Source organism: Euprymna scolopes, chromosome 18 (genome assembly GCF_053919585.1).
Source record: "Euprymna scolopes isolate OS-2025 chromosome 18, ASM5391958v1, whole genome shotgun sequence".
NCBI lineage: Eukaryota > Metazoa > Mollusca > Cephalopoda > Sepiida > Sepiolidae > Euprymna > Euprymna scolopes.
Genome location: NC_136499.1, coordinates 46082082 through 46092081, shown reverse-complemented (window position 1 = coordinate 46092081; position 10000 = coordinate 46082082). Strand labels below are relative to the sequence as shown.

The 10000-nt window shown below is 34.1% G+C and overlaps 1 protein-coding gene and 1 pseudogene across 1 annotated transcript in view; both read left to right on the top strand.

Moving 5' to 3' along the window:
• The window catches only part of LOC145297612 (acetylcholinesterase-like), a 1140889-nt gene that overhangs the window by 731065 nt on the left and 399824 nt on the right, over positions 1-10000 (top strand). The gene's annotated exons all lie outside the window — the stretch shown is intronic.
• LOC145297973 (U2 spliceosomal RNA) lies at positions 6748-6874 on the top strand (annotated as a pseudogene).

Below are 10000 nucleotides of genomic sequence, written 5' to 3'. Positions count from 1 at the left end.
TGTTGTCGCCACCAAGGACGTCAAGAGTAGTAGATGACATCGCAACAGGTGAATAAAAGACGATGATAGTTTTCTGGGGAGAGAAATGATGTGAATAGATTAAGTATGATTGAAAGAGACAGAAGAAAGAAAATTATAGGAGAGAAAGAGAATAGGGACTGGAAGAGTAAATTCAGGAAAAAAAAAACGGAAAGCGGGGGGTTAAATATAACATGCCATGATTTCCATGATATATATATTTATATATATATATGTATGTATATATATATATATATATATGTATATATATATATATATATATATATATATATGGATATGTTTGTGTGTGTTTCAGTTTCATGTTTGGCTTTTTCGTGTTTTTTTTACATTTGAGTGGCTTCAATACTTTTCTCATTGTCCATATCGCTCTCTCTCTCTCTCTCTCTATATATATATATATATATATATATATATATATATATATATATATACACACACACATTTATATATATACATATATATATACACACATTTATATATACATGCACACACACACATTTATATATATATATATATATATTGTTTTCTTTTTTTCTTTTTTTTTTTCTTTTTTGGTTCGTAAACTATTCGTGATGCTTCCATGCATTTTATTGGTATTACAAAATGCACCGAGGCTCACATGCACTTTAGCGGAATGTTCGTGCCGCAGTAACGCCATTGCCTGCACATTGCACGCGTATTTTTAGAAGCATATGTGCCAAGAAGCACGCCTGTACGCGACTCGTACCAACTGCCTTCCCAGTGTATACGTGATTTATTTTTGAAGTATGAAGAATATGTTTATTCTAATATTTTACTTTCTATAATTTTCAATTTTTAATTTTCAATTATCAAGCGATACATAAATCATTAAAAACAAAATGTCGTATAAGTTATTCATTATTGTGCTTCGCGAACTCTAACTCCGCGATTTAATTGTAAAAACCGCTAAATGAATATCTTTACTGTATATTCGTGCCAAATTCTACCCGAGAAAACTTTAGCTCTATCTCGTTATAGGGATTTCGTTTAAATTGCAATTACAGAGTGAGTGATATTACAAATATATACTTGAGCAAGTAAATAATTTTTACTTCTCACACTTGTCCTTTAGTCCTCACATTCCACGAGCGATGTTTCTTATAAAGGGAGAAGAATCGTTGTTTTAGTCGAAATACATGAATCTAACATTTATTGTTGACTAGTTTTTGACCTTGAAGTATTATTTTTAGCTCTTTACTTTAAGGAGGCTCACGCCTTGTCCGGGATGATTTCAGTATATAAAAGAAAAACGATTGTTATTCTCATTTGAAGAGATCCGATCTAAATACGTCTTACATTTCAAACATTAACAAGGTGGAACGATAAAATTATCGCCCTAGAAAAGACGATTTCCGTTTGATTAAAACCGGTTTTCTTTGTTGCAGACCATCTACTAGTTGACCAGTCGTGTACAAATCCCAAGAGCGATAGGAGCCTTCTATCATGTCTGAAAATGACACAATGTTCAACGAGCGAGATCGGAGATGCGCCGCTGTACAACTCATGCTTTCTACTGACCCAAGTTATGACAACAGAACCATTGCCGGCACCCTCAAAATGCAAATCCGGGCGGTTCAACGCTACAGGGCACAGCTCAATGAAGTTTCCGACCACGATTATGGTTTTGGGTGTGGCTTCAAGTGTAGGCCACTTTATGTTACCTCACATCTTTCAAGATTGCTTGAAAGTCAATACCAAATTGTACCTGGATATGCTGAAGAGCGTAGTGATCCCCTGGTGCAATCGGATGACCGTTGGCAGATCCTGGGTGTTGCAGCAGGATTCGGCACCGGCTCACAAGTCCAAAGAGACCCGGGCTTGACTTCAGAAAGAGTGCTACAGCTTCGTAGCCTTCTCTCCTGGGCCCCGCTCTCCCCCGACCGCTGGACTACTTCGTTTTGTTATACGTTGAGTTCATCACCAACATGACCTCTCACAACGCAAAATCCAGCCTGATCGCCGTCATCCGCCGAGCTCCCACCGGCGCTTATGGAAAAGGCATGCTCCCAGTTCTGGACCCGTATCGAGGCGGTGATTGAGACTGAAGGCGGCTACATTAAATAGATGTCAGCTCTACTACATAAACAAGTTTCCCGAATTAATTTTTTTCAATAAAAGTTTTAAAATAAAGCTGTAGTGTTTCTTTCTTAAAAGCGACAAATTCATCGTTCCAGCCTGTAATATCTATAACACTTCTTGTTGTACTAATATGATACCATATTCCAAGGCCAAAAGCTATTAGAGCATAAGTGTTAATGATATTGTCCCTTTTGATGTTGCACTGTACTATGAGCGGATTGAAAATAGTGGATAAAACTTAATTACTTTATAATACAGTTTGACAAGTATTTGTTGATATTAGACTTGCAGGCGACTATGTTGCAGAATGCAGGAAAGCAGTCCCAGAGCAGAGTTTTTTGTAGATGGGGTGTTCTTGTTAACAAAATCCGTTCATCGAAACTGTATGGTTTTAATTACATGGAGAAAGAATGTAAAGTTCTTTGCATCGGCGATAGAAATCGAGTTATTGCTATGAATGTTTCGTAGTGGGTACCAGAGGTTGAAACTCAGTGAGTCATCTGCGAGAAATATAACGATAGAGCACACAATGACAAGAAAGGCATCTTCTGCGAGAAAGGAAAAGTAAGAGATTTTTCCCCACTAGATTGCAATTTCATTTAGTACTCTATCAAAGCAAGAAATAGTGCCTTTGACGGCATCTCTATAGACCTGGTACTTGATTCTTATATAGTTAGATGATTGCATGAAAAGTGAATTATTTTCTTGAGCAGTAGAATGATCCAACAATGATCTTAGTAATTGATGAATAACGAAACGCAGAAAATGATATCAATACATAAAGAGAAGGAGAGTACGAGAATAAGAATATAATGCAAACGAATATTGTAAATAATTAAGAAAAGGAAAAATACCAAACGAGACTAAGGGTGAAACGTGAATAAATGACGTCAATACACAAGTAAAGAAGAAAGACGAAACAAGAATAAAAGGATAACGTAGTCTTGAGTTGTCAGCCATGTTTAGTTTCAGAAGAGTTTCCGATGGGTAGTTATTCTATTCAAGTCCTGGATATGACGAATTCTCGGTGGACAGCCGTTCTGTACAGGTTCCAAACTTTATAACCTTCCAGCCAAAGAGAAAAAGATACTTCTCGTGTTGACACAAAAAAATATGTGCAAGCTTGCTTAAAAGTTTTATGGAGCAATTTTGGTTTCTGATTGGTTGATAGCAAAACGTGAATTAATTTGATTTGTCACTTACTAGCAGCAGCATTTATAAATAGAATCCCCCAACTCGATGGGGTTGGGTTTCCTAATGGCATCGGCTGCAGGGAGACTGGGTAGAGTACTTGTCAAGGATCCGTTCTTGACACTCAGCCTGACAGGTGTCGGACCGGGAACGGGCCCTGTACCTGTCGGACAGAGGTACACCGCTTGGGTATCACACAGGATGTCCACGCTCCCAGGCCTTGCCACCCGGCTTTCGGGTGGAGCAAGTTTATTGCTTGTCGCCTAACAGATAATGTCAACAGGGTTGTTCAGGCAATTTTTGTTGAGGCAAGAGCGCCCCTCCTTTAGGGGAGCTTGCATACCTCCCACCTTCCGACCTTGTGTCACATTTGGTGTGGTGAACACCAAACAAATATCTACCTCAATTATGAGTCAAGCTATTGCATACATAAATAATAACGTAAATAAAGAAAAAAGGGGGAATAGCTAACGGGTGTAAAAGAATAATGCAAAATAATAACGTAAATAAAAAAGAAAGAAAAACAGTGAACGGGTGTAAAAGGATAATGCAAAATAATTACGTAAATAAAAAAGAAAGAAAAATAGTGAACGGGTGTAAAAAGATAAAGTAAAATAATAACGTAAATAAAAAAGAAAGAAAAATAGTGAACGGGTGTAAAAGGATAATGCAAAATAATAACGTAAATAAAAAAGAAAGAAAAATAGTGAACGGGTGTAAAAAGATAAAGTAAAATAATAACGTAAATAAAAAATAAAGAAAACCAGTGAACGGGTGTAAAAGTATAATGCAAAATAATAACGTAAATAAAAAAGAAAGAAAAACAGTGAACGGGTGTAAAAGGATAATGCAAAATAATAACGTAAATAAAAAAGAAAGAAAAATAGTGAACGGGTGTAAAAAGATAAAGTAAAATAATAACGTAAATAAAAAAGAAAGAAAAATAGTGAACGGGTGTAAAAGGATAATGCAAAATAATAACGTAAATAAAAAAGAAAGAAAAATAGTGAACGGGTGTAAAAGGATAATGCAAAATAATAACGTAAATAAAAAAGAAAGAAAAATAGTGAACGGGTGTAAAAAGATAAAGTAAAATAATAACGTAAATAAAAAAGAAAGAAAAATAGTGAACGGGTGTAAAAGGATAATGCAAAATAATAACGTAAATAAAAAAGAAAGAAAAATAGTGAACGGGTGTAAAAGGATAATGCAAAATAATAACGTAAATAAAAAAGACAGAAAAACAGTGAACGGGTGTAAAAAGATAAAGTAAAATAATTACGTAAATAAAAAAGAAAGAAAAATGGTAAACGGGTGTAAAAAGATAAAGTAAAATAATTACGTAAATAAAAAAGAAAGAAAAACAGTGAACGGGTGTAAAAGGATAAAGTAAAATAATAACGTAAATAAAAAAGAAAGAAAAATGGTGAACGGGTGTAAAAGGATAATGCAAAATAATTACGTAAATAAAAAAGACAGAAAAACAGTGAACGGGTGTAAAAAGATAAAGTAAAATAATAACGTAAATAAAAAAGAAAGAAAAATATTGAACGGGTGTAAAATGATAAAGTAAAATAATAACGTAAATAAAAAAGAAAGAAAAATGGTGAACGGGTGTAAAAGGATAATGCAAAATAATTACGTAAATAAAAAAGAAAGAAAAACAGTGAACGGGTGTAAAAAGATAAAGTAAAATAATAACGTAAATAAAAAAGAAAGAAAAATAGTGAACGGGTGTAAAAAGATAAAGTAAAATAATTACGTAAATAAAAAAGAAAGAAAAATATTGAACGGGTGTAAAAAGATAAAGTAAAATAATAACGTAAACAAAAAAGAAAGAAAAATAGTGAACGGGTGTAAAAAGATAAAGTAAAATAATAACGTAAATAAAAAAGAAAGAAAAATATTGAACGGGTGTAAAAAGATAAAGTAAAATAATTACGTAAATAAAAAAGAAAGAAAAATATTGAACGGGTGTAAAAAGATAAAGTAAAATAATAACGTAAATAAAAAAGAAAGAAAAATAGTGAACGGGTGTAAAAAGATAAAGTAAAATAATTACGTAAATAAAAAAGAAAGAAAAATGGTGAACGGGTGTAAAAAGATAAAGTAAAATAATAACGTAAATAAAAAAGAAAGAAAAATAGTGAACGGGTGTAAAAAGATAAAGTAAAATAATAACGTAAATAAAAAAGAAAGAAAAATGGTGAACGGGTGTAAAAAGATAAAGTAAAATAATAACGTAAATAAAAAAGAAAGAAAAACAGTGAACGGGTGTAAAAGGATAAAGTAAAATAAATACGTAAATAAAAAAGAAAGAAAAATATTGAACGGGTGTAAAAAGATAAAGTAAAATAATAACGTAAATAAAAAAGAAAGAAAAATAGTGAACGGGTGTAAAAAGATAAAGTAAAATAATTACGTAAATAAAAAAGAAAGAAAAATGGTAAACGGGTGTAAAAGGATAATGCAAAATAATAACGTAAATAAAAAAGAAAGAAAAACAGTGAACGGGTGTAAAAAGATAAAGTAAAATAATAACGTAAATAAAAAAGAAAGAAAAATAGTGAACGGGTGTAAAAAGATAATGTAAAATAAATACGTAAATAAAAAAGAAAGAAAAATATTGAACGGGTGTAAAAAGATAAAGTAAAATAATAACGTAAATAAAAAAGAAAGAAAAACAGTGAACGGGTGTAAAAAGATAAAGTAAAATAATTACGTAAATAAAAAAGAAAGTAAAACAGTGAACGGGTGTAAAAAGATTAAGTAAAATAATAACGTAAATAAAAAAGAAAGAAAAACAGTGAACGGGTGTAAAAAGATAAAGTAAAATAATAACGTAAATAAAAAAGAAAGAAAAATAGTGAACGGGTGTAAAAAGATAAAGCAAAATAATAACGTAAATAAAAAAGAAAGGATTAAGGAGGAAACGATAGAAACAGGATAACATAAATTAAAATGAAAAGGAAAATACTAAATTATGCACACTAATTACAATGTACTCATTATTTGCAAAACATATTTTTTAGTCGCGTGCAAGCGACTCTATAAGTCACACTGTCGGTTCCCCCGTCGGTCGGTCGGTCGGTCTGTTGGTCTCTCTGTAACACTTTTGTGCTTGGCCTTTTTGGTTAAGATCTGTTCTTAATAGATGCTGTTCTTAGCTTTTTAAGTTTTTCTTGGCCTTTTGGCCAAGATCACAGTGTAGTATCTTTCCGGCAGATACTGCAAGCAAAGACCATATGTGGGGGCAACCCCACATATAAGACCTTGGTCAATGTAGGGGCAACCCTTCAAACCAATTGTCACTATTCAGCTCCCATACTCCTCGGGGAATTGGGCCCCATTTCCCCTTCACTCCTCACATTAAAAATCGGCCTTGTGCCTAATTTGCTTGGTGGGGGAGCAAATAATACCCTTTTCTTGGCCTTTTGGCCAAGATCAAAGTGTAGTATCTGTTCTTACTGCTGTACTTATTGTGATATAAAGTGGGGGATCACTTTTCTGTATTAATTTAATGTAAAATGATCACGGACTTTACAACCAGTCAGTCTTAAAGCCATTCAAGTCATTCTCCAGATCATTCAAGTTGTTTTGGAAGGATTCCCGTTATTTTTTAAGCATTGAAGTCATTCTTAAGGTCATTCAATTCATCCTTAAGTTCATTAAAGGCATTCTAAGTCATTTACTTTGTATTTATTTAAGTCATTTCAGCCCATGTTTCGGTCATTTTAATTTATCTTTAAGAATTTCATGTCAATCCTACATTCACGCATTCATTCATTACACGAGAGCACGCGACTAATGGCTATCGGCCTAGTTTTACAAAAGGATAATGGTTATTGAGTGTACAGTGGTCAAAAGGACAATATAGTAATCGTTAGAAGTGTAAATTTGGTAAATTGGATTACTTAAGGGGAACAGTTTATGAAGAACTTGTTTATGTTGGACTTGAAGACGACCATATTGTAGTCAGCTGAAAAGCAGGTAAACGGAAGTGAGTTCCATCGGTGTGCAGTTCTAAGAAAGAAACTTAGTTCATGGAATCTATGTTTAGAAATTAAAATTGTAGCAACTTTTTCTCTGTCTGTCTGTCTGTCTGTCTGTCTCTCTCTCTCTCTCTCTCTCTCTCTCTCTCTCTCTCTCTCTCTTTCTAACACGCACACACATACATATATATACACACACACACACACTGTGTGCGTGTGTATGATTTTAAATTCTTTTATTTGGATCACAATATGAAAAACAAAAACAATGCGCACACCGTAAGTGTAATGAAACCAATAAAAATCAATTCATAGTCTAATTCAGTTTCGCCAAAAAATATCTTGATCGGCTTTAACAGCACCACCTAGCGTATGAGAAGGTTATGGATTAAACCCATTCCGCTCTGAAAGGGGGTGATAATGCCTGGAAATACTGTCTCCCGTTACTCTTAGAAGCTGTGATGTATTCTGAGGTTTCGTTTGTATTTACATTCTAATAGTAAATCGTTTAACAGCAGTGAATCTATAATGCACAAAATTAAGCCGCTGATCCAACGTAATCTATAAAATAAATCTCACTTGTCTGTTTAAACATATGTATGTATGTATGTATGTATTATGTATGTATGGTTAAAACTTTCGACAGAAGCGACAGTTTTCACGATATTGGTATCATTTTGAAGCTCGACCCTTCAGACGACAAATTCCGAAAAATTGGCTAAAAACATTCATTCCTTCGCCCTCAACTGGGCACTTTTCTACAGGAAGGGGTCCCTTTTTCGCCGATATTTTAGAAAGTCGTCGCCTCTTTTCGATTGGCTAGCCTAAATTTAAACCTACGTGACTTTCTGTTTGGCATTGGGCGCAAAATCAAAGACGTCACTTTTTCTTTTCTTTTCCTCCTTCGCGTTACAGGTTCGAGCCTGCCTGCCTACTACCACTTGCTTTTTGGTTTTTGCTCAACACACACCTCCAAACACCCGGGCAACGCCGGGCAACGCCGGGCAACGCCGGGCAGCCAGGCTAGTACATAAATAAATATCAATATATAATCCTTGTTCATTCAAAAACATTTTATTTAGAAACTATTCTTTCTATCCATTCTTGGAAATATACACATTTAAAGTAGATTTAAATTTTACCAAATATTTACTGAAATGTTTTATCAGTCCAATTAAACAGCAAGATGCGTCCATTATTTATATAGATTAAGAAAAATATATTTAATTTTATATTTTCTTTTCATTCTTTTTTTGTCAGAGAAAGTATCAGTCAAGAATCCGTTCTTGACAATCAATCTGTCGGACTGAGGTACGCCGCCTGGGTATTACCTAGAAGGTCTACTCTCTCAGGCCTTGTAATCCGGTTTTCGGTGGAGCAAGTTTATTGCTTGCTGCCTGAAGCGTGACTACCGGGAAATGCCGATGGGGATGCCCTGGCAAATTTTGTTAGGCTAGAGTGCCCCTCCTTTAGGAGCGCTGGCTGGATATCCCCACTTTCCGACCTTGTGTCACATCTTGCTGAAGTGGGCAGCAAGTAAATATCCGCTATCAATAATATTCTACTTCTCATAGGACAGATCGTCTATTTCACCATGCTTCCCGGTTGATAAATCAGCAGCACTAACAGCATTCTCGTGTTTATCAGTGCATCGCGAACACCACAACAGCTAACAATGTTTATAGTACGCAAAAAAACTAAAAACTAAAATGAATATTTTGCAAATGATAAAACATTGTCTAGCGACTATCACTTTAAACAATTTCACTTAGTCTCTACCTGGGTTTAACACTAAACGAAAATTCGATGAACAAAGTTTCCTACCCAGAACTACTCGTTTGTGGAATACCTGTTTCCTAGCTGACTACGGCATGGTGGATTTCAAGTCTAATATAAACAAATCCATGTTGAGTGGACCCTTGAAATAATCAAATTTTACCGTATTTCCAACACTACCAATCATTATGTGGTTGTCTCACTGGCCAACTTACACGATCATCGCGGTGTTGTCTTATCTGGTCCTCGTTGACGCTTATCCTCGAATGACTTTGGGCCTTGATAAGCGGTGACCTCCTATGAGAAGAAATTTAACAGTGAGCATTGAATTGTATTCCCGAGTTAAATAATTTCAAAGTCATGATGACACTACGAATTTATGGTTTCGGTATGAAAACTATCTCCGATGCTACCAGATAATGCTGTCTGGAGAAATCGGATTCCTTATTGCTTTTAGTTCCTTTTCATTCGGAAAACTCAATCATGTTCTGCAAAGCCAAAAACAAAAACAGCATTCTGCAAAGCCAAAAACAAACAACCAAACCAAACACCATGAATAAATATTTAAAGATATCAACCGATTGAAGCGTATTTTTTTATTATTCAAAATTACCATATTTGACATTAAATAACCTGAAAAAGGCGCTGACATGTCGTAAAACAAAACAACCAAACTAAACACTACGAATAAATATTTGAAGACATTCACCACTTGTAGCATAAAAACATCGGCCGCGGAGTAAATTATTTGACAGACAAACATTTATAAAAATTATTTATTTTTATATAAAACACATTATTAGACCTTAAGGTTGAAATAAAACCCGAAAAATTTAATTTTTATTATTTTTTAAACGTTTTGTATTAGACTAAATACAAAACAAACGTTTTGAAAATTTGGC